This window comes from Tamandua tetradactyla, chromosome 4 (genome assembly GCF_023851605.1).
Source record: "Tamandua tetradactyla isolate mTamTet1 chromosome 4, mTamTet1.pri, whole genome shotgun sequence".
Classification (NCBI taxonomy): Eukaryota; Metazoa; Chordata; class Mammalia; order Pilosa; family Myrmecophagidae; genus Tamandua; species Tamandua tetradactyla.
This window is the reverse complement of record NC_135330.1, coordinates 97297704-97322449: the sequence shown is the minus strand read 5'-3', so window position 1 is coordinate 97322449 and position 24746 is coordinate 97297704. Positions and strand designations below refer to the sequence as shown.

The following is a 24746-nucleotide window of genomic DNA, read 5'->3' as shown; positions in this document are numbered from 1 at the left end:
TGCTGCCAGTCCCAGGATGCAGGCAGGCCCTCACACCTGGTGAATGGTCTGTAAGCCATAGCTAGCGGCCTGTGAGAAGTAGCCCAAAGTTCGAAGACTCCAAAGCCGGCCCTGAGACCAAGTCGGTGGAGGGAAAGGGGGGTGGGTGAGGCCCAAGGCAGGGCTTCTTGCCCCACACTGCCCTGACTGGCCATGTGGCCCTGGATAAGTCACTTGGTTTCTCAGAGCCTCAGTTTCCACGTCTGTAAAATCAGGGACAAAAATGCCTTCCCCTTGCAGCTTCCTGAACGGCGGATGAGGTGACACCCATGAGCCCCCAGCTCGGTGCCTCGTGCGCATTACTTCCTCTGGGAGACAGACCAGATGACTACCAAGGGGGGGCCTACTAAGGCTAGTGGTGGTCAGGAGGACCCCACCCCAGAGCTGGACACCCCCACACAGGGCAGGTAGCCCACCCCCTGTGTTGCATTGCTGTGGTCAGACTGGCAGAATCTGGTCAGGCCAGGCACAGAGAGAAGGGAGGTGGGGGGTTGGGGAGGTGGGGAAGACAGGGAGGTGGGGAAGACAGGGAGGTGGGAGGCCAGGGGGGTGGAGGGATAGGGAGGTGGGGGACAGGGAGGTGGAGAAGGCAGGGAGGTGAAGGTATAGGGAGCTGGGGGGCCAGGGGGTGGGGGGCCAGAGGGGTGGGGGCCCAGGGATGTTGGGGGAAAGGGAGGTGGGGGAGGCAGGGAGGTGGGGGGGCCCAAGGGGGTGGGGGGTCAGGGGGCCAGGGAGGTGGGGGCCAAGGGAGATGTGAGACCCAGAGATGTGGGAGCCAGGGAAGACATTCATGCAGGACAGAAATCCACTTACCCCATGGTGGGAAGCAGGGCTAGCAGCCTGGGGTTGTCCAGGTCCCTCCACATAAGGACCTGTCAGAACTGCCCATCCAGCCATGCCATCTTGATCCTGTTGGTGCTGATGTCAGCCCAGTAGAGGTTCTTGCCCATCCAGTCGACAGCCATGCCTTCCGGGAAGTGGAGGCAAAATTCGATCACGTGCTCCACCGAGATCCCGTTCGTGAAGGCCCAGCTGATGGTCGGGAGTGGGGAGAGGGAAGGGCCACTTTAGGAACCAGAGCCTTGCCAGGGTCTGGCTGGACATGCTCAGTCCCCGGAGTAACCACTGGGCACTCTGGGGACCAGGTCATCAGCACCAGAGAGCTTTCAGTGGACCCATGAAATGCAGCAAAATACAAGGCTTTTAGAAAAACAATTTGGCTTTAAAATCCATTGTTCTCTTTCATTCAGTAATCTTCCTTCTGATACTTTATTGCACAGGGCTGATGAAAATACAAAAATTAAGGAACTACTGAAAATATCAAAACTTTTATGCACAGGGATATTTAATACAGTGGCACTGTCTGAAGCTGGGTAAAACTGTACACAACCAGACTTTATAATAAGGGAACAGTGAAATAAAATGGAATCTCCGTGTGGTACAATATATCACACATTTAAAAATTACAAGTTTGTCTTAACCCCACAAAGGATAGGTCAAGCCTACTTAAAATTAGGCCTAAAAGTCATGCTCAAGAGAACCTCATTTGTTACTCAGATGTGGCCTCTCTCTTCAGCCAACACAACAAGCAAACTCACTGCCCTCCCCCTCTCTATGTGGGACATGACTCCTAGGAGTGTAAACCTGCCTGGCAACATAGGACAGAAATCCTAGAATGAGCTGAGACACAGCATCAAAGGATTGAGAAAACCTTCTCGACCAAAAGGGGGAAGAACGAAATGAGACAAAATAAAGTATCAATGGCTGAGAGATTCCAGAGTCGAGAGGTTTTCCTGGAGGTTATTCTTACACATTAAATAGATATCACCTTGTTAGTCAAGATGTAATGGAGAGGATGGAAGGAACTGCCTGAAAATGTAGAGCTGTGTTCCAGTAGCCATGTTTCTTGAAGATGATTGTATAATGATATAGCCTTCACAACATGACTGTGTGATTGTGAAAGCCTTGTGTCTGATGCTACTTTTATCTACCTTATCAACAGATGAGTAAAACATATGGGATAAAAATAAATAATAGGGGGAACAAATGTTAAAATAAATTTAGATTGAAATGCTAGCGATTGATGAAACGGAGGGGTAAAGGGGATGGCATGTATGAATTTTTTCTGTTGTCTTTTTATTTCTTTTTCTGAATTGATGCAAATGTTCTAAGAAATGATCATGATGATGAATATGCAACTACATGATGATATTGTGAATTACTGATTATATATGTAGAAGGGAATGATCATAAGTTAAGAATATTTGTGTTTGTTATTATTTTTTAAAAATTAAAAATAATAATAAAAATAATTTACAAGTTTGCAATACCTTAAGAGAATACCCATTATAACAATAAGTGAAAAAACCAGGACATGGAATTCTATGTAACATGTGATTATGGCAATGGGAAATCACAAAAAAGACATGGAGGAAAAATCCACTGAAATGGTGGCAGAAGTTGACTCTGTTTGGAGGGCGTAAGGGTGATTTGCATTCCTTCTTTCTAACTTTCCATGTATTTCCCTTTTTCTACCATGAACCCCTATGACTAAAATTCAGAAAAAAATCCTTAAAAGATACATAACATGAATGGTAGAATAAAAGGCATATGAGTAAGCTGTTTCAGTTGTCCAATACTTTAGAACAGGGTCAGCAGACTTTCTCTGTAAAGGAGCAGATGGTAAATATCTTAGGATGGGTGAATTATACAATAGCCACTGTCATGACTCAGTTCAGCAGCACAAAAGCAGCTGTAGATGATACATAAATGAATGGGCATGGCTATTCCAATATAAAATTTTAGATATAAAAGTCAGAAAAGTTGGCCCCAGACTAGCTCGCCAAACACTGCTTTAGAAGATGAAAAAGTCTCTGCCTGCCTTTTTCCAGATGTTTCTCTCTGCACCATGACTGAAGAGAGAGTCTGCCAAGCAGATGGCTACTAGGGCAGATGCAGGAGGGAGGAGCCCAAAGATGATGACAATTTGTAACAAACACGCAGAGACTCTCGAAGAGCCCATCTGTGCATCTGTTGGATCCCTATCACTTTATTAAAATGAGCTCACCGATACTTCATGAGCCCAAACAGACCTATGATAAATATGACAGTTCTTTTAAAAATGCAGCTCTGGAGCAGTCATGATCTGCAGCCACAGCCATGAGGAATGGTCATCTGGCCCTCAGGGGCCCTACCTTCAGGCTGACATCTGTCCAGTAGATGTGGTTGTTGGCGGTGTTGAAGTTGAGCACAGAGGCCTCCTTGATGCCGGTCTGTGGGGTGGCCACATCGTTGTTGCTGGTCTCAGGGAGATGCAGTGGATGGTGGCTCTGCTATTGAACACCAGGAAGGCCTCAGGGATGACGCAGGTCTTCACGTTGCCCAGCAGCTCCAGGCTGATGGGGCAGTTGTACTTGGTCACGTGCAGCATGAAGAACACAGGTGACTGCAGCCACCATTCCTCTCCACACATGGGTTGGTCCCTGGGGGGGGGATACACCAGCACTAAAGAGCAGCGGGCAGCTAAGACAGGGTCACCTGCAGTCCGCTGTCAGGCCTCGTCATACTGCGGCTGGGTGTCAGATGTGGAGGGTGGGTGCTAAAAGCCCCATGATGGGTTGGAGAACTGAGGCCCTCGCCCTGTTAGGCCCATGGCTGGCTCTGACCAGACCATGCCAGGTACTGGGCACAAGTCCACCTGTCAGAAGTTTTTACGTACTCCACCCCCATGGGACCTCGGAGGCAGGGCCTAGGTTCATCCCCTTTTCAGCAGAGGGAACTACAACACAGAGAGGTTGTTCAGGGCCACACAGAGAGGAAGCAGCTCAGCAGGAAGATGTTTCCTAGAGGTCCAGCCTCCTGGTCTCCAGTTCCAGTCACCAAGAGATGCAACAATGCCTCAAGGCATTTGCAGGACAAGTTGCCTCCTTCCAGGGCCTCAATCCCTCCCTGCTAACTGGATTGGCTCTGGAGATTCCTGTCCAGTTGCTCCCCTCAATTTGCCCACACTGGAAACACACATCTTCCCGAGACAATCAGAGGTGCCCCTTTCACTAAAGCAAGTGGTACTTAGCACGTCCATTTATTTTTGGCCAGCCTGTTAATCTTGCTTATCTCCTGAAGCACTGTTAAAATTGTCTTTAATTTAGTCTTATGTATTTAAGCTATAAAAAGAATCCTTTTCCCCATCTCCCTCTGCAAATCCTGGGATCCAAGAGAAAAAAGGGAGCAAGGAATGAACTCAATTTCTCAATGTGAAATCACAACCCCCAAGGATACATCCTTTATCTTTGGGGCTTTTATTTATTCATTTTTTAAAAAGAATCAATCATAGCTGGACCCCACTTAGCAGAATGGATAGTAAATTTGTTTTGAAAAATGGGTGGTGAAAGATTATTCCATCATCTTTGCTTTGAGACTAAAAGCCTCTGCCCATCACATAGATGTCACCTTTTCAGTTAAGGTGTAACAGAGAGGCTGGAGGGAAGTGCCTGAAAATGTAGAGCTGTGTTCCAGTAGCCATGTTTCTTGAAGATGAATGTATAATAATATAGCTTTCACATTGTGACTGTGTGATTGTGAAAACCTTGTGTCTGATGCTCCTTTTATCTACCTTATCAAAACACGAGTAAAACATATGGAATAAAAATATATTTGGGGGAACAAATGTTAAAATAAATTTAGATTCAAATGCTAGTGATCAATGAAAGGGAGGGGTAAGGGGTACGGTATGGATGAATTTTTTTCTGTTTTATTTTTATTTTTTCTGAATGGATACAAATGTTCTAAGAAAAATACATTACAGCCATCCTGCCTGGGTTTCAATCTTAGTTCTGTCACTTTCTGTTTGCCATTGATCAAGTTACCTGACCTTTGTGTTCTTCAATTTTCTCAACTAAAAAACGGGGATAAGTGACTGCCACTGACCTCAGGGCTATGGGTCTTTGAGGGTGTGATTAAATCAAGGAGAGGCCAAACTGGACCAGGATGAGTGCTGATCCCATGTGACTGCTGTCCTTACAAGAGGAGAAAATGTGGACACAGAACATCGGGAAGAAGATCATGTGAAGATGGAGGAGGCAGGGGTCGGAGTAACACATCTATAAGCCACAGAATGTTAAGGATTACCAGCAAACAGCAGAAGCTAGAAGAGGCAAGAAAAGATTTTCCTCTATGGTTCTAGATGGAGCATGACCTGCTGACACTTTGATTTCACACTTCTACCATCTAGACCTGTAAGAAGAAATTTCTCTTGTTTTATGCAAAAAAATTTTTAAAAGCCTGTCACCAGTGACCCTGAAACACAAGGTGCTCCCCCAGGTCACCCCATCCTGCCCCACCTTTAGGACTACACTCAAGCTGTCTCCTTTGCTGAGCAATCCTCTGCCTGGAGAAACCCACCCTCTACTGTTCCCCAAGTTAAAGTTCAAGTTACTTCCTTATATTGTAAAGGCAAACATTCCTCTAATGGGGGGTTGGGGCCATCAAACACATATCAGAGCCAAGGAAGGGGTGTCTTGCCCACTAGACTGTGAGCACCCTGGGTCTTCTGCATTAATTCATCTTTCATTCATTCATTCCTTCAACAAAGAATTACTCAGTTCCCATGATGTGGGAGCTGCAGATTCTTGTGGAATACAGTCCCTGCATTCCTGGAGTTCAGTTCCATCTCCCCACCCCACAGGACCCAGATCTCCCCAGTGTAGCCAAATGATCTGAATTTTGTATTGTTTTCATAAAGAGACATGCAATTCTGTTAAACAAGTAACTCCCACAAGAGTTTTTGGGCACATCCTGGCTTTCAGATGAAAGGCGTGGGTCTGGGGGTCCAAGTCTAGCCATTGTGGATAGCAATCACAGGAGAGCCCAGTGATGAGGCTGGGACAGAGGTCAGGACAGACCTGCGTGGGGGCCTGAGCTCAGCCATCAGCTGTGTGTCCAGGCCTGTCTCCAAGGGCTTATTAAATGGGGTAACCACTGCACTTAGCATAAAGGCCTGCTCTGAGGAAGTTAGAGCACGGCACTAGGCCGGCGGTGTGGGACACAGTCGGCAATCACCAATGTTAGCCTTATATAAATTACATTGCTCTTATTTCAATTTTAAGCAACAGCCCCAGTCAATAGGCACAACCCCATCAATACCCCTGGCCAACAGATCACCCCGGTCCACTGCTGTCCTTAACTAGATATTGTTACTATTTCCTCTCCCAGCTATCCCTTCTCCTCCCAGTCCCTGATACAGGACACCCCCAGGCTGGCCTCTTGAGCCCCAGGTCGGGACCCACCTGGGCCACCCATAAGCCTGTCACTTCCTCCTTCCCCAGCAGCTGCCCGAGACTCACCCATGACTTTGGCCACGTTCACCACTTTGAGTCCCATCAGGTCAGACAGCTAGTCTACGATGATGTCTCGGCTCACCTTGATCTTGTGCACCTGCTCGATGCTTCTCTCTGCCAGTCAGTCAAGTAGAGAAAGTAGCCCAGCAGGGTGAACCCGAACGTGTGTGGGAGCTTGTCCTACAGGAGGATCTGTCTCTTTGTCCCATTGACGTTGATCACCTGTGAGATGGGGAGACATGGCTCTGGTCCAGCTGGGGTCACTCCAAAAAGAGCCTTCCTGGAAGTGGCCTGGGGCCTGAGCAGCCTGCAGCAGGAAGGTTTCAGTTCCCAGGGCCTCACTTTCACCTGTACTTTGCCAGGCTACTGACATTTTTGTTATGATGCCTGTTATCTCGGCTGACAGAGTAGCAATGGCAACTAGTCGAGGGTCCTTTCTCCAGCCACCCCATCTGGGTCTAGATGCCAAGTGTGATGGATGGGCAGCTTAGTTTGTAACAGGTAAAGCAACAAGGCATCCCCTCCCTTTCTGTAATTGAGCATTTTGTAGTGAGTGGCTACCTGGAATATCAAGAAGGGAGTCTCAGCTGGGGGTCACAGGAAGGAGTTCTGGGACTGACTGACAACGCCTGCCCTGGGTACAGGAAGGAGTTTTGGGATTGACTGGCAATGTCTGCCCCGGGTGCAGCATGGGCAGTATCCATATTACATCTTCAACATGGAAGAAAGGCTAGGTTACTAATTCATCAGTGGACCCAGGGGAAGCTTTCTCCTCTTCTCTGCAGATTAATTTCTTATACATACAAGAACAAGATGAACTGTGAGAGCTCTTCCTGTTCTCCATCTGAGCCATAGGTCTAAGACACTTTCCTCCACCAGACACATTATTTATTGGCTGTTTACTTCAATCCACAGGAGCTAAATCTTTTCCTCAAAGAGTCAATGCTGATTAAAAGCAACACCCAGAAAAACCACAGACATAGGAAAATATTGTCAAATGTAAATATGTCTGAACAGAGTGTCTTAAATATGTCTTAACAGACCAAGACAGACAAATAGGGCAAGATGGGATTCTGATGAGACAGCCCATTATAAGTTGTGTTAAAAGGAAGTCTTAATAAAAACAACAGAAACACAACATCCAATCCCACAGCTCTCAGAGCAGGAGGAAAGACAATTTAAGGCAAGGCTCAGCAGGCCTCCTGCAGCCAGATTACATTTCCCTCATCAGAAAGCCTACAAATCCTCACTGTGAATTGTGAGAGAGGAAGTGGCAAAAATACGAACTAGGCCAAAGGCATGGATGGTTAGCAGAGATGATGTTGGTTCTCGGTTGTCGAGGGCAAAACTGCCAAGTGAACAGAAAGGGGTGGCAGCCAGCTCTCCCCCATTGGTGGCCCCTGCACCTTCACAGACCTGAGTGTCTCCACCTGTAACTCAGGAGGTGGGGCGAGCCTGGGATAGTCACCCAGGGAACTTAACAAAACAAAGAAGATGCTTGGACTCTACCCTGCAGCAATAAAATCAGACTCTGTGAAGGCCAAGGGCCCAGGGACAGGATGGGGAGGGGGTGGTTCTTAAACTCCCCACAGATGTTCTAATGAGCAGTCCATGTGAGAAGCCTGCATTAGAGGATCATGTCACCCATAAATGGTGGTGACCAAATTATTCCAGTTTCTGTGTTCTCGGCACACACCAGATGATGGGATTAACTCCCCAAAGCCCCTCTCGCCAGGATAGTCTGGGATGCCAGCTCCCTCTGCACCCTGCCTCCCCAAGCTCCTACAGAGAGGTGAGTCCCATGTGGGGCCTCAGAGGTGGGGCCTCAACAGGCAAGCACAAAACCCACCCAGAGAAGGATCTAGGCTCCAGCTGAGGACCCAAGGACTGCAGAAGGTGAGGAGTTTCCACCAGAACCCACAGTCCCTTCGAGGCAGCCTCGGACCCCTGCCAACTCCTCAACTTGGAATGCAGTGGGGGAAGGGACCCCAGATGCAGTGTGTTATTAATGCAGAAAAAACACCCACCCCAAGAAAAGAAACCCCAGTCAGGACACCAAAGTGTCAGTAATGGTGCTTTGGCAGGTTTCTCTCTTCTTTCTCTATTTCTGCATTTTCTTGAAGAATGAAATGACCAGTCATGAGTAGGGAAAGTGAGTGACATGAAGGACACATGGCCGAGGGCTGGCAGTCACTTCCCCGCTCCTGCTCAGCCCCGGGGCAGTGTAGGTCATGGCCTTGGGATCCCAGCTGGCAGCACACCCTCAGATTGGCAGAGGATTCATCCAAAACCTCCAAGGCACCCTGAAAGCCTTCATTCAGGGCCTCCCATTTAGCAATTAGTGGGCTCTCCAACCTGGCCAAGCACTGGGGCTGCCACAAGCCCCTCTCCACAGCTCCCACCCTCGAGAAAACACCTGACCCCAAAGGGGTCCTTCTGTGACCACGTGCAGCACACCCTGACCAGATGCTGCACATCTGTGAGAAATAACTTGACTGTAGCCACATCTCCGAGTTCCAGAGCCTGGCAATGGGTCTGTCTGTCTGACTGCAGGGAGCACCCATGTGTCAAAATTCCGGGTTCTGCAGCACCCAACTTAGCAGACTGCCACCTTTTCTGGAGCAAGGCTGCTCCAAAGATCCCTGAGCAGGAATGATGGGTAAACAAGCAGCACATAAAGCCTGGGCCTGTTCCAGCACCAGGAGGGTACTGAGTAGCAAGAGAAAATGGGGGGAAGAAAAAACAGGATCAAACTTGGGGACCAGGACAGGATTGGAGATGACTCTTGTAGACTGGAGCTCAACAAACTCTCCCCATAAAGGGCAGGGTAGGAAATACCCTTTTGCAGTCATTCGGTCTCTGTAGCACAATACAATTACAGAGAAGGCATAAGCAAATGAGCTCGGCTGGCGTTCCAATAAAATTTTATTTATGAACACTGAAATTAAAAAGTCATAATTCTTCAGATGTCATGAAATATATTCTTCTGATTTTTTTTTCAGCCATTTAAGAAGGTAAGAACCACTTTCAGCTCACCAGTGCTACAAAAGCATGCGGCAGGCTGAATGTGGCCCGGAGGCTGCAGTTTTCAACCCCTGTTCTAGGAGCCTCACAAACTCATTTTTCAGGAAAGGACATTAGGCCCAAGGAGTTATATCTTAAGATGAAATGGTCAAGCCAGGTGGCAAAGGAACCCCAAGTGGCAGCCTTGCTCTCTCTTGGCCTTTGGCTTCTGTCTATGTCCCAAGGGTCAGCCTCTGGCCCAGGGTGGGACAGAAGGGGGTTGAGAGGGGGAAGGTAGAATAGACACCTGCTCCTGCCCACATGTCACAGAAGGTGTAGCTTAATGGCTGTGCAGTGGGAAGGAAAGAAAGGGACACCAAGCTGTGGCTTATGGGGTAGCACTCCCAGCAATGGAGCCTTGCAGGAGGACTATGAAACAGGAGGGACCCCCCCAAAAAACACAGAATACACTGAATCCTTTATTTCCACAACTTGGGCTTATAAAGGGACATGAGCCAAAGACACAGGATGAGTGTAAATGGTGCAACTAGCTCTTTGAAATCACATGTTTAAAGGAAAAACATTCTGTCTTTTTCTGATGCAATAATTGTCACAGTCAGATGCACAGCTTCCCAATTAAAACTGCTGGGCTTAGTTTCTTACATGCATTTAGTAGCTTCTTGGACTCCAGAGACACACCTCCCAAAAGGCGCCCAGGGCTCATGGACGGGAAGAGGGCCCTCCAGCACTGGCAGACAACACTGATGGCCACCAGCCATGGGGGGGGGGCAGGTCTCGACAGGGGGACCACAGAGAGCCACGGGGTCCTGGATGTCCAAGATGAATCTTAGGCCACACCCAGGTGACATGTCCCCACCAGCAGGTCCTGCTGGAGAGACGTGCAATAACTAGAACTAGGGGTGTATCCGTGCGGGCTCCTGTTGGCTTCTCCCTGGGGTGGAAGCAACCCCAAGGGGCATGACTAAGGAGCAGGGAAGTAGAGGCAGCTCCTCAAATGGGCACCAATGCTCCCTCTTAGAACAGCTAAACCGTTACCACGGACACACCTGCTTACTGTGGAAATGGAAATGATGCCACTGTTTGCAGTGCATCCTACCTCTTTGTCTAGCCCTGTCTGAACCTGCCCTACCATCCATGCCCAGGAGACGCTGGTGGACTGAGTGAGTGGTATGCCAGAGAGCTGCACCAAGAGGAAGGAGCCACTGGCAGGTGCACGCGGGGAAGGTGCCCACCCGGGGGCTATGTGAACCTGGAGCACTTCCCTCCTGAACAAAAGGCCGAAAAAGGGTGTGTAAACTGCAGGCGAGACACCAAGCAGCCTGGACTCCTGACAACTCCATGTGGCTGGTGAGGCCCGGTGCACACACACAAACAGTGCATACATGTGTGGTTTATAAAGAAGCTGCAACTTCCACCTGGCTCACTTGCACTTTTTTTATTATTTTGGTTGAGTAATCTTCACACACATACAGTCCATTCACAATGTACAATCAGTGGCTCACAATATCATCACAGAGTTGTGTATTCATCACCATGATCATTTTTAGAACATTATGCATCACTCCAGAAAAAGAAATATAGACTCATAGGTCCCATATCCCTTACCCCTCTCACTCATTGACCACTAGTGTTTCCATCTACCCAATTTATTTTGCCCTTAGTCCTCCCTATTATTTGTTTACTTTTTATCCACATTTTTACTCATCTGTCCATACCCTGGATAAAAGGAGCATCAGACCCAAGGTTTTCACAATCACACAGTCACTTGTAAAAGCTATATCATTATACAATCATCTTCAAGCATCGAGGCTACTGGAACACAGCTCTCTAGTTTCAGGTACTTCCCTCCAGGCACTCCAATACACCATAAACTAAAAAAGGATCTCAGTAGAATGTGTAAGTATAACCTCCAGGGTTCTCTCCTGAACCCCTTACGGACACCAGCAGCCATGCTGTATGGATCTAATGCTGCAGAGAGGCCTGGATGGCAGGATACGGCACCTCCAGTCACGGCCACGTGGGTTGTCTCACCAGTAAGCCTGCCAGCCCTGGGCCAACTGCGACCCCAGTGCACATCCTGACAGCAGCCTTGCTGAGACCCCTGGCCAGGCAGAGCAGTGGGCTAGGTTATCCCAGCTTCCCAGCCCTCTAGAACTACCTGGGATGGCATTCATCGATTAAGCCACTAAGTTTGGCATAATTTGTTCTGCAGCAAAAGATAAGTAATTACAAAGGTGCAGCAGGGACCACACAGGACAGGTATGGGAAACCAGAGGGGAGAGCAGGAGGGTGGAAGCAAGCTGCCATTCTGGCCATGCCCATGGAACAGCAGGCAGAACTCCTGCAGCACTGGCCCTCGAGACTCCCCTAAGGGCCATGCTTCTAGGCAGCCTCCCTACTCAGCAGGGAACACGAGAGCAAAGGGAGCCTTAGGTGACGGGTATGGCGACTTTGAACTTCTCTATCACTTCCTGTCAACCCATGTGAATAAACTCAGTGAATAAACTGAGGTCAGGAGCCACATGCCCAGGTCCCCTGACTGCAGCCCCTGACACAGAACCCAGCCCCCATGCTCTGTCCCTGGAGGCTGGTGCTTTGGGCCATGCAGATGGAGCCAAGAGCTGCATCCTTTCCATCAGCAGCAGCTGCTGGAGTGTTATGGTGCCCGTCGCATGCCAGGCATGGCACCGAGGCCAGCATGACCCTGTATGACCCCCATCTGTCATGCCCTCCCCTTTCTGGGGCAATTGCTGCCCCCACTTCCTGTAACAGCAGTGTCTCAGTGGCCCATCCTCACCCTCAGTCACTGCCTGGTGCCCTCGGAACCTGGACCGGGCAAAGTTCACAGCTGCCCGGGGACGCTGGCATCCCTCGGTCTTCCTCTCCCCAAACCCTCTGACTTTTTCCTTTGCTGCCTCCTTCCCACCCCTCAGACCAGATCAGGCTCTGGCCAGCAACCTCTCAGTGCACTCTGCAATCAGCACCAGGTACCTGCCATGTTGGGCTGAGCCAGGTGGGCCTGGGGCCCTGTGTCAGAAGCCAACCTCGCTTCTCTCCAGCCACGTGACCTCGGGCAGGTGCATGAGTGTTCTGAGGCACAAAATGCAGACACATCAGCCTTGCCCACAGGTTCAGAGAAGGGGTAGGGTGTGGTGGGCTCCAGAATCTGACTGCCTGGAGACCACCTATTCACTGCGTAGACCTGGGTAGGTTATTCCCCTGAACATTAGTGTCTCCTTCACAAATGTGGACAAATACCACTGTGAGGTAAGCACATAAAAAGGGACTCATTGTCACTGGTCACGAGGGAAATGCAAATCAATATGACGAAGTGCCATGACACACCCAATAGGACAGCTAAAACCAGAAAGACAGGCAATAACAAGTGTTGGCGAGGAGGTGAAAATTATGAACCACCACACCACGACGCTGCTGCTGGGAATGTAAAATGGTGCGGCTGCTGTGAAAAAACAGCTTGGAGGTTGCTCATAAAGTTAGACAGAGTTACCCTATGAGCCAGCAATTCTGCACCTAAGTTTTGTACCCAGTAGAAATGAAAAAGCTTTCAAACAGAAACTTGCCCACCCATGTTCATTGTGGCATTATTCACAATTGCCCAAAGGTGGAAACAACCCAAGTGTCCACCGACAGAAGAATGGACAAACAAAATGTGGCACATCCAGGAAATGGTTATTATTTGGCCTTAAAAAGAGGTTCTGATCATGCTATGAAACATAACAACCCTGAAAAATTTACGCTACAAGAAAGAAGTCAGGCACAAAAGGGCACGTGCTGTATGATTCCATTCATGTGAGTTGTCCAAAGAAGGGAAATTCATAGGGACGTACAGTAGATTAGAGGAGCAGCTGGGGCAGAGGAGAATGAGGGGTGGTTGCTTAGTGACGATGGGCCTCTGGGGGGTGAGAATGTTCAAGAGTTACATAGTAATGATGGGTGTACAATACTCAGCACTAAACACCCCTGAACAATACACTTTAAAATGGTTGAAAAAAAAGGTCAATTCTATGTGCATCAACCGCAGTTAAAAAAAATACACTGTTGTGTGTAAAGCAAAGCAATTCCTGTGACATGTCCGGCCCAGCACCAGGTGGACACATGCCCATCACCAGAATCCAGTTAACTTGTCCCTCCCCTGCCCCCAGGTACCCTTCCCCTGGACCCCACGAATCTGCCTCGACTCAGAGGCTCACGAGATATCTGCAAAGTCCCTTTGGCAACAAGATCCTTTTCCAAAACAAACACAGGAAACAGCTACAACCTACAGCTCCTTGGGTTCTGTGGGTGAAGTGCCTGAGCCAAGGCCCACCCAGCCGCCCCCAGCCCAATGTACCCCTCCATGGCCTGAGGCTGCCCCCCCACCCCCACCCCGCTCAGAAGCACATGTGAACCTGAAATGCAGACATGCTATGGGCACGTGTTCATCTTTTCACCCCACCTCCACCCAGGTGCCTGGTTCAGGTGTGGGTCTGGAGCAAGGGACACCCCCACCCCCCAATGCTAATGTCCACAAGGAGCAGATGGTCATCCACATGTCACCTGGGAGGGAGGGGCACCTGTGTAGAGGAGAGACCCAGCATGCCGGCCCAACTGCAGGCCCCCGGGATGGGGGCGGAGGGGTCACACGGACCATTGCTGGACAGGGCCCCTCCAAATCAATGCCCGGTCAGGGCTCCAGGGCAAGCAGGGGGCAAAGCACCAAAGAACACATCCATGGGATGCCATTTGAGCCATGAAAGTAAAAATGTGCAGCACCAGGTGTGGCTCTGCTCAGCAACACGGCCACAGGGTGAAAAAAAATGGTCTTTGATGCTTGGGGATAAATCAGCAAACTCACGACCTGTCTTGGCCACACTGATTGTTTTATATCTCAGGCTGTGGGCACACAGCTTATTTCTATTATAACTTTGTGCTTTTAGTTCAAGACTCCTAACAAATTGCAAAGATGGTGAGTACAGAGAGTCCCCTGCTCCCTTGCCCAGCTTTCCCCAACAACATTGGACAATGCTAGAAACTCGTGACAGGCCTTCTTTGTGCCTTCTCATGTGCAAGAGTATATAATAGTGAAATACTTTTTCAGGGATTCCATTTGGCCAAAGGCAGGTGGTGGGAGAGCACAGGTAGCACCTGGGGCTCCCCTGATGTCCAAAAGGCCACGCAGAAGGGCAGATCTGGCCTATGTGTAGATCTTGGGCCTTGCAGATGGAAACCGCTGTCTCCATCCACAGCCAGTGTGGGGGTTTGGGGGGACTCACCTCGATATTGTCCGTCTTGGCATCTCCCCAGTAAAGCTTTCCCTCCTGCATATCCAGGGCCAAGCCATTGGGTCACTGGAGGGAAGAGTTCACCAGGACATGCTGCTCCTGCCTGTCCAGTTTGGCACACTCAATTTTGGGGTTTTCTCCCCAGTCTGTCCAGTACATGAGGTGGGGAGGGAAGGGGAAGTAGCCATCACTGGCAGGGCTCCATGCACCTTGCACTCTGCTGCACCCCTTGAGCCGAGTACCAGGCCTGTCCCACCTCACCTCACCTGGGAGGGGCGCCAAGCCCACCTGCAGACTCAGCCTTCTAGGCCCTTGGATTCCAGGTCAGAGGACAAGGAAGCTGTCTAGGGACCCCTCCCACACGTAAGCTGCCAGGAGGCACCTTCCAGGGCCAATATTTTCCCTAGCCCAGGCCATGCCTGGTGGTGGGAAGCTCTGCACCTGTGGCCTTGAAATGCAGGCCGGGGTAGTTGATCAGAGCAACTTAGAGGGAAGCAGAGGCAGAGGCCAGCCCCAGGACACTGGCCACAGCAGGGGCACAGCAGGCTGCCTGGCAACTGTGCTCTGAAGTAAGAGCCCTTGCTCTAAGGGCCAAAGGTGCACATTTGCCAGGAACGTGCTGCTCCACAGTTAAAGCCCCTGCCCCAGACACCTGTGTGGGTTAATTCTCTAGAGTGCCTGGCAGCCCATGGGCAGCAGAGAATCAAAACTCAGGTTCTTCCCTGTAGAGTATATTCAGGGCACAAGAAAGCCCAGGGTGGGGGGAATGCTCTCCCTAGAGCTTCAGTCCTGGGGTTCACGAATTCCAGGAGCCCCTCTGTCCATTCACTCCACCCACAATGAAGTCCCAGGGGCTTCTCAGACCCATGGAGTCCCGGGGAAGACAGGGGCTATGGAATTCTCTCCTCAACCCCTACAGCTCCCTACATGCTCCCGAGCCCTGGGCCTGGGGTGTTAACATTTTGTGACTTCTCTTTTGGGCAGAGTAAGGGACCCCAGAGGACTGGTTCCCTGACCCTGGCATGGGGCTTCCTGAGACTGCCTGGGGACAGGATGTGGCTTTCCCTCCCAAGCCGGGTGCAGGCTCTTACTCGTCTCTAGGACCCACAGAATCGAGAAGGTCAGAGGAGCCAAGACCACTTCTGGTGCTGTGGGTCACACGCCTGGTTAGAATAGAGAAGCCCAGAGAGAGCAGGGGCCAACCTGACATCACACAACATCTGGGAGCAGGAAGTAGCCGGGGACTTTCCTTATACACCCCTGGTTCTTACCTCTGCAGTCCATGGCCCAATCTCCCCTAGGTCAAGCCGAGCCTGCACCCCAGTGCCTGTTTCTTGCCTCGGGAACCAGGGGACTGAAGAATGGTTCTGGGGTCGTGGGCCCTGCCTTCAAAGTAAGGGTGGGAAGCCCATCAGGATCTCCTACTCCAGGCTTGAGAGGCTGTAATCCAATTCCGCCACTAGAGGGCGGACACGTGCCAGCAATAAATTCACAAGCCCAGGGCTGGGGAAACTGAGGCAGGCAGGTGGGGAAGGCAAGGTGCCTGCCAGCACTTGGACATGCCCCGAGTGCCCGACTATATGGAAGCCCCTGAAACTCAAGCTCAGGTTTACTTAGAGACGTGTGTGCAAAGTGCTGAGGTGGTGGGGAAGGGAGATGCAGAATTTAAAAAGATTTTCTTCCTCTGGGCTCCACAACCAAAATGTCCTGTTGACAAACGACCTGTCATTAAAGTCCCTGGCCCCATGCTTCCTCCTCTAGGAAGCCTGCCTCCCACACCCAGTGGCTGGGCCGATGCTCCCACTCACACATGCACACACACACATGCACACGCATATACACACCCCTCCCATACTGCCTGCCCTCTGCTGGACATCACCCTTACTGACCACAGCTCATGGGGATTCTGGCACGTGCCCCCTTCCCTCCCTGCCAAGGCCACACCCAGAGTAGGGGCAGAGCACAAGTATGGAGAGGCAGTGCCATGCCCTCAGAAAGCAGGGAGGAATCAGGGCAGAAGTCCCACTCTGTGACCTCGGGCACCCCCAGAGCCTCAGTTTCCTCATCTGTAGGAAGAGTCTGCTGGGCCTGATGGTGACTGCATCCCTGTCTCCTTGTAACATCAATGGAACTATAAACCAGATGTCAGGGGGCTGCCAGCTCAGTCCAGCTCCACGGGGAGGGGCCTGCAGGCAGTAGCCCCCTGAGATGGCCGGTGGACGGCGGGGGGTGCACAAAACTATCAAAAGAGGCTGTGGGGTTCCCAGGCAAAGTGAGGGGCAGAATTACGGGGGGGTGTCAAATCTCATCTGGATGTTCCTTCTATCGAAGGCATGGACAGATGAGTTTAAAAAAAGGATAAAAATCAATGAATAATAGGGAGGGAAAGGGTAAAAACTGGGTAGATTAAAATACCATGGGTTAATGAGAAGGAAGGGTAAGGAGCATGGGATGTATGGGTTATCTTTTTTCTTTTTATTTCTTTTTCTGGAATGATGCAAATGTTCTAAAAAGATAATGATGAAGAATACACAAGTATGTGATGATACTGTGAGGCACTGATTGTATAATATCGTTGGACTTTATGTGTGCCAATATTTCTCAATAAAAATATTTCTTTAAAACCACCTGGCTTCAAGCAGCACTGCTGCAATTCTACAGAAAACTCTGGTCCCTGAGGGAAACTGATGCACAAAAGGACATTTTGAGTCTGTTTGGCCTGGCCCCATTCCCATAATCCTCCTAACACAATCAACTAAACAAACACAGTCCTCACCCCAATCCCACAAGGTACAATCATGCCCTCCCTTTATCGATGAAGAAACTAACACACAGAGACATTAATTGCCTGGCCCAAAGGCACACAGCAAAGAGGTAGAGGAACAAGTCCCATGAACATGCTGTTCCTGCTGATTCTTGGAGCTGGCACACATAGCAGCAAGAGCTCCATGCACTGCCTGCTCAGCTTCCATCAGTAGCTCTGTGAGCGCCAAAACTAGGCCATGCAGTAGAATGTAGAGGTGGGCACAGTGCCCGGGGGTTATGGGGCAGAGACCTGGGATGAGCAGAACCCTCAATGACATACAACCACAAGCTGTCATGGGAGTGACAAAGGAAAGCTAGGTTTGGCGGGTTGGGGCACATAAGGTGGCTTGCCTGAGCAGGCTGGGGGGCTGGCTTCATGTGGCTTCACCACATGGAAGTTTCCAGCACAGTGCCTCAAACAGGTCCTGGGCCATCAGGAACTGGGCACAAGGGTCCCAGCCCTGGGATCCCGGGGTGATTTCATAGCCTCAGGCAGAACTTAGTGGTTGGGATAAACCTGTAGTGTCCGGTGACTCCAAAGCTGGGGGGTCCTCTGATACCCCTTGAGTGACACTGCCTTTGGGGGTCCACTTGAGCTCTGCAGAGAAAACTGCAGAGACCAGGAGATGCATTTGCCAGAAAGGTCTGAGCGGTCTGTGCCCAGTCAGCCTCCTATTTTATGTTTGCAGCAGGGTCTGAGCAGAGGCTGTGGCCCTGGGCTAGGGGCCTGGTGGGAGGGCAGAATGTGTGGACTACACCTGACATTGAATAAAGGAGGTCACCCCTTCCCCAGTCCTAGCACCCAAGACTGGTTAGAGTTTGCTCAAACACCAGCAAATGAAACTGCTTAGAAACTGCTTGGCCAATTGCTTTCCTATTTGTTGAAGCAGCCCACTCAACAGCATTGCCAAGAAGGTGAAATGTCCCCCTCGTTGGGCACCATCCCCAGGCCTTCCAGGGTGTGCTTGGGGCCCTCCCCTTCTGCCCTGCATGCACACAGCTCAGTGCCAAAAAAGAAGGCAGTGACAGGCCCCGAGGCCAAGTGCAGGGCATGGCCATACCCAGGCTGTGGCCTTCCTGGCAGAGGGCATCAGCTCGAAAGGACAGAAGCAGAGTTGAGGGACAGCCCCACACCACGGAGACCAGGTCACCACAGCCCCTGGATACTGTCCCTGTGACAGGACTGGATCCACAGAAGAGGCAGGGCCCAGGGGCGGGGAAGGAAGCCAGGGTGATGAGAGGTCACGGAGAGGAAGGAGGGTGGGCTCCTGGCTTCCACGTGCAGAGGGGACGCGGTGGGCATGGAGCGTGGAAGCCAGGAGCCCACCACATCACAGAACATCGTTCTTCTCCTGAGTGTCTTTTCAATCATTTATAAATGTAGATCCTATGCACAGCTCACAGTCTGGGCACAGGCAGGAAGCGAGCCGCGGAGCCCAGGGGCGCAGGTTCTAATCCACATACAAGAGGCACGTGTAACTGGTAAGATGTTAAAAAGTAATTTAATGTATATAAATAACGTGGGGTCAAAGGGTAAAATAAATAACGTAGATGGAAATTCTAGTGGTAAGAGGTGTGGTATGTATGAGGTTTTTCTTTTTCTTTTTATTTCTCTTTCTGGAATGACACAGATGTTCTAAAATGATCATAGTGATGAATATGCAACCATGTGATGATATCGTGAGCCACCGACTGCACACCATTGATGGAATGAATGTGTGTGAAGATTCTGAATTAAAAATATTTTTTAAAAATAATAATTTAATGGGAAAAACCAGAATCAGTGCAAGCTGGGGTCTATAATCACCAGTAACACTGCAATGTGCTTCCCTGAATAGAACAAAGGCATTATGCCAAAACTACATGTCAACAGGCCAGGGGAAGAGAAAGATCAAAGTGATGGTGGAAGTATACAGAGAAGGAAGGGTTTAACAAATGAATAGGATTGCTGAATCATTAAGTTAATATCTCTTTTCGTTTCCAGCATCTTAGAGCAGCTAGATGTAAAAATCTGAAATGCTGGAATTGTAACCCAGACCAAACTCTGAAATCTGTTCTACAACTAATTGTGCTGTGCTTTGAAATTTACTGCTTATTTTGTATGTGTTATTTTTTGCAAAAAAGAAAAAAAAAGTCAATTGTGATGTTAAAAAAAAAAAAATTTGTTCCTTCCAGCCTCCAATGTTCTGGAGCACCTAGAAGGAAAAACCTGAGAGGACAGTACGGTAGCCCATGACAAACACTGGGATCTGCCCTGTAACTACTTGTTGAAGAGAGCTTTGAAAATTATTGCTTTTTTCTTCCTTTGCTTTGTATCTATGTTATACAATAAAGCAGCAAAAAAAAAAAAAAAGGCAGGGAGCATGGGGGAGAGGTATGGATTCATTGTGGAAGAAAAGGAAACGTCTTCAGAAAGTTTATGGTGACGAGGCATGTCTATACACTCAAGTTGGATTGTATGATATGAGAATGAAACTGTTGAAAAAAGAAAAAAATAAAAGTAATTTTAAAATATTCTTAAAGCATCTTAAACAGCCCATAGAATAACACAAACAGTGAACCCTGATGTAAACCGTGGGTTACAGGCAATGATACAACTTTGCCTGCACTCTTCCATCAACTGTGCAAATGCAGCACACCTACATGAGGGGCTAATAATGGGGGGTGGGGGATATAGGGGCTCTCTATTTTCTGCCTGATTTTTCTGTAAACCTACAATTTCTGTTATAAAAAGAAGGTTGGTGGACCTGGGTATATGGGTGTGTGGTATACTGGAGTTCTCTGAATGGGTTTAGTATCATTTGTGCAACTGTCCTGTAAGTTTAAAATTATTTCAAAACAGAAAGCTAAGAAAAACAAACAAACCCTAAGTCAATAAGAAAACCACCACAATGCCAGCCATGAATGGGCACAGGCCATGAGTATGAATTCATAGAAGAAAAAAATACAGACCGCCAATACACGTGGGAAATGGGTAACTTCTCAGTAACACTCAAATGGGCACATAGAATTGGCTGGCCAGGAATGGGGTCCCAAGCCTGTGTAGGCTGGGGCTCTGACACCCAGCCTGTCCCTGACCCCGGGGCGGGGGTGGGGGGCTCCTAGTCCCTGGGACAGGGACTCTCTGAGCTAGTCATATCTCTTCTGAAAATATATTCCAAAGAAGAAACCAGAAATGCAGACATACTGGTATCCGTGGAGAGTCTTCATGGCAGCAAAAGGCCACACCCAAAGCAAAGAACCTGGAAATCACCTAAAGGTCCCACAGTACAGAAGCACCCGAGTAACACTGTCACCATCCCTCTGGAGAGACATTAAAGATGCAGGACAGGCTCGTGATAATCCCCTGTGGAAGAACCTGTTCATCCCAATGGACTTAAGGGTATCACGACCCTCATCCACTGGACCAGCCCGGGAAGGTGACCTCAGAGCCAGCCCAGGGCTACTGCCACAGCCTAGGTCTGAGCGCCCAGTGCTTTCACCCACCTCGCTCTGTCTCTCCATGTCCACCCCAAGCTCTGTTACAGGTTCTGGGGTCTCCTGTGGCCACCCCAAGAAGAGCTGTTCACCGTGCAGCCACTGTCCACTCTGCAGGTCCTGGGGCTGTACACAGCCTGAATGCGGTGGCTGCATAGCAGGAAGGCAGCTATGTTATTTGGCTTTTAGGGATTGATTCCGTTTCTCTGCCAGCCCCTGGTATGAGTGGTTGGATGACCCCAAGAACCACAGTCCATCACCCTGGTCCAGGAAACCATGCTAAGTGACCGAGGGGTCACCAGGCAGAGGAAGTAGCCAGGAGCAGTGCTGGCTCTGCTCAGAAACCAAGACCCCAGCAGCTTGTCCACCTGCCTGGCCCTGCTCCAGTCACCTGGTCAGCATGGATGCCAAGGCCATTGGGAGCTGCTGGCTGTGGGCCCCAACCTGCAATCTGGTTTTCTGACTGCTCAGCCCCATAGCAGGGTGTCACTGCTCCATTCAGAGGAGCAGGCAGCTCAGTCCCAGCCACTGGCCTCACCCTTCCCATCCCCAGGTGTCAAGCTCCCCACTGTGGCCCTCCCATCTGCCTCATGCTGCCCCCCATGACCTTCCCTCCCATCTGCACCCCTATGGTCCTCCTCTATCTGTACCCCCCACGACTCCCCTTCCCCAATCTGCACCCCCACAGCCCACCCCTGTCTGCATCCCACACAATTCCCCTTCCCCTTCTGTATCCCCCATGACCCTCCCCTGCCTGCCTCACCACCCCACCCAGACCCTCAGAACAACTGCGGAGCAGCTGCTCCCAGAAGAGGCAGAGCTGCCCAGGGCAAGTGAGCTTCTGCCCCAGCTCCGTCTCCCCACAGAATGATCCTGAACAGTAACCCACCCCCCACGCCCCATGCCTGCTTCTTCACACATAATACTCGATGTGTATGTGCCCTGCTGGGGTCTGGAAGGTTCTGGAGGAGCACACACCCATCCTTGCAGCACCCAAAACTCTCGTGCCCCAGGCACCCCCACCCTGGACCACGTTTCCTCTGGACCAGGAGCGGAGATGCACCCTGAGGTCTCAGACTCACCCTGTGTCAGGCCAAGGGGACTTCAGAGACAAAAACATAAGAGCAAGTGTGGTTTGTTGGTCAGATTAAAGGTGGTAATACAGGAGCGCAGCAGGGGGTGTTTGGGAAGGGGTAGCTGCAAAACAGCCAGAGACTCAGCTGAGGCAGAGGGCTGGTTCCCCACCTCAATTCTTTAAAAGGCCAATGCAAAGCACACCTGGGCCCAGGTATGGGGTGGGTGCTCAAAACCCAGGAGCAAGCACTGCCACCACAGAAGCTCTGCGCCAAGGCCCACAGCTCACTGTAGCCATTTTCCCTCCATGTCACCTGCTGATGCTCTGGGGAAGCCCCTGGGGGTGTGGGGGGAGCCAGGCCAGGCTGCCCAGGGTCCCAGACTAAGATTTGGACCCACAGGCCCCCATGTGCTCACTCCCAGAACTGGGCTTGTCCTGGCCTCGCCCTCCACAGCTCCCATAAGTTTCCCCGTGCACCTACCAGGGACTCCCCATAAGTATTAGCACAGCTGCCATCACTGCCCTGCCCTGCAGCTGGTGGTTCTGGAAATGATGTATCAGTCTGCACCCTTCAAATCACCCTTTTTAGGTCAAAAATGGTTGAATGACTGTGGTTCGCATAGTTCAATCTCATTCGTGTGTACCGCACTCTACAGTTTAGAAGATACTCTCACACACGTGGTCCTTTCTTATTTTTGTAATATGTATTTCTTCAACTTCTTATTTTGAAATACATTCAAATGTCCAGGACAGTCACAAAAATAATACAAACCTCATTCAGAGAACTCCAATACTCTACCTGCCCATACCCAGAGCCACCAATGTCAATGTTTTGCCACATTTGCTGTCACATTCTGCGCATCTGTCAATTTATCAACCCATCCATCTACCTGCCCACCTATCTATTTATCAATCCACTTTCTGCATACTTAATGTGTGTAGCCTGTAACATCATGCTCCTTGAACACTTCAGGCTGCCATGCTCATTTTCTACTAACAGGATATTCACCTGTGTAACAGCCTCGTGTACAGTTATCAAGGCAGGGAAATTTAACACTGATACACACTGAGAGTTTATATTCCAATGCTCCAAATGTCCCAGTGACGTCCCCTTGAGCCTTTTCTCCCATGGTCCTGCCCCGACCAGAAGAGCCGAGTCACAGGCACACAGTGTCCAGGGCACTGGGCTGGGGCCCTCGAAGCAACCACACCCTGACCAAGGAACCTCAGCTCTCGCTGGGGCACCATTTCGATGGCAGCACGTCTTTGGGCACCAACCGGGTCCCTTGGCTAGTAGGGAGAGGAGGAAGCCAGGACCCTCCCCTCCACTGAAGGCAAAGCTAAGGGTGACCCACCTGCACAGCTCTCGGGGGGACCAGAAATGAGCTGGGGGCGTGCTCCATGCCATGATGGGGCTCTGTATCAAGGCCTGAAGGGAGCTGGCACAGGGAGGGGCAGGGAGGGGTCCTCTGGGCAGCTGGCACAGGACAGAAACAAAGGGCAGGAAAAGGAGAGGAGGCTAGGGAAGGGGCCGGAGCCATCTAGTCTCTCTGAAGCCAGCACACATGGGGTCCTGGGTGCACCTCTGATCACTCCAAGTCATGTGGGATGGGGGGGCAGGGGCAGTGTGACAAGGGCGCAGACCAGGGCATCAGCAAACCCAGGATCTCCCCAAATCCAAGCCCGGTCCTGGGGCGGGAAAGCCACTGGCTGCCACCAACTTCACAGTGTCCTCGCAGGGGTCATTGCAGGCAGGGAGAGGCCCTGGTTGGCACAGGTGCCTGCAGGCCCAGGAAGAGGGAGGAAATTCTCGTGAACCCAAAATGGGATAAGGGGAGGGGCTCCTGGGCAGGGAGGGGAGACTCACGTTGGCTGCAGGTTTACCCCACAGAGACCACTGCCACCCCCAGGCATGCAAAAGGGGGGTCACTCATTCTCCCCATTTTATGAATGGCCAGGGACCATGATGCGCCCCTTCTCGAGGGGACCCCTGCACCCCTGGGAATGCTGCCCCACCCTGCTCAGGGAAGGCATCTGAGTCCTGCACAGAGTTGGCTTTCACTTGCTCAGAATCAGGGCACAAGAGGATTCATGTCCCCAAAGCTTCTTCACAGCCAGCTCCTGGAGCATAAAGCATTTGGCACTGAGGGTGGGGGCCCAATAATTGGTAGCCAAGCCTGAGCTCTGGCTCCAAATTCAGGATTTCCCTAGCCTGGCTGCATGCAGGCCCCCTGGTGCTTCAGGGCATATCTGGCAAAGCTGAGGGCCTCTGATGTGGCACAGTTGTTGTCCCCACCCCAGGCCCAATGGCGCCCATCACGAACTGCGTCCCATGGGAAGGGTATTGCCTGCCCATACCTTCTCACCCTTGCCCCCCTCCTTGGCCCCCTCGCTGGCCTGGCCACGTGAGGAAGACATCCCGTCACCGCACCCAACAGCCCCCCACCCCCCGATGCTACCCCAACCTTGGCATCTGCTTCAGAGTCCATAAGCTTTGGGAAACAGTGCTCCAGGCATCAAATCAGATTGCCTGCCTGGCTCATATTTCAAGTTCAAAGTGAGTCCTACTAGCTCCCCCATTTACAGAAGAGGATCCTGAAGCATACAGAGGGCAAGGCAGCCCCAAAGGTCACACAGCAAGCGTGGGGCTCAAGGCCTCATGAAAGGATTGAGAAAACAGCCCTTGCCTTACAAAAAGGTGATCCAAAT

At 50.6% G+C, this 24746-nt stretch overlaps 1 pseudogene across 1 annotated transcript in view; it reads right to left on the bottom strand.

Moving 5' to 3' along the window:
• LOC143680428 (low-density lipoprotein receptor-related protein 5-like) overlaps positions 1-24455 on the bottom strand; it is a 37353-nt pseudogene extending 12898 nt beyond the window's left edge. Inside the window, exons 1-4 of the transcript XR_013174057.1 lie at positions 24396-24455; positions 6381-6596; positions 3235-3521; positions 853-1080 (exon numbers count right to left, since the gene is read on the bottom strand). The product of XR_013174057.1 is annotated as a low-density lipoprotein receptor-related protein 5-like (transcript). The remainder of the gene's footprint in view (positions 1-852; positions 1081-3234; positions 3522-6380; positions 6597-24395) is intronic.
• Between the last annotated feature and the right edge of the window lie 291 nt (positions 24456-24746).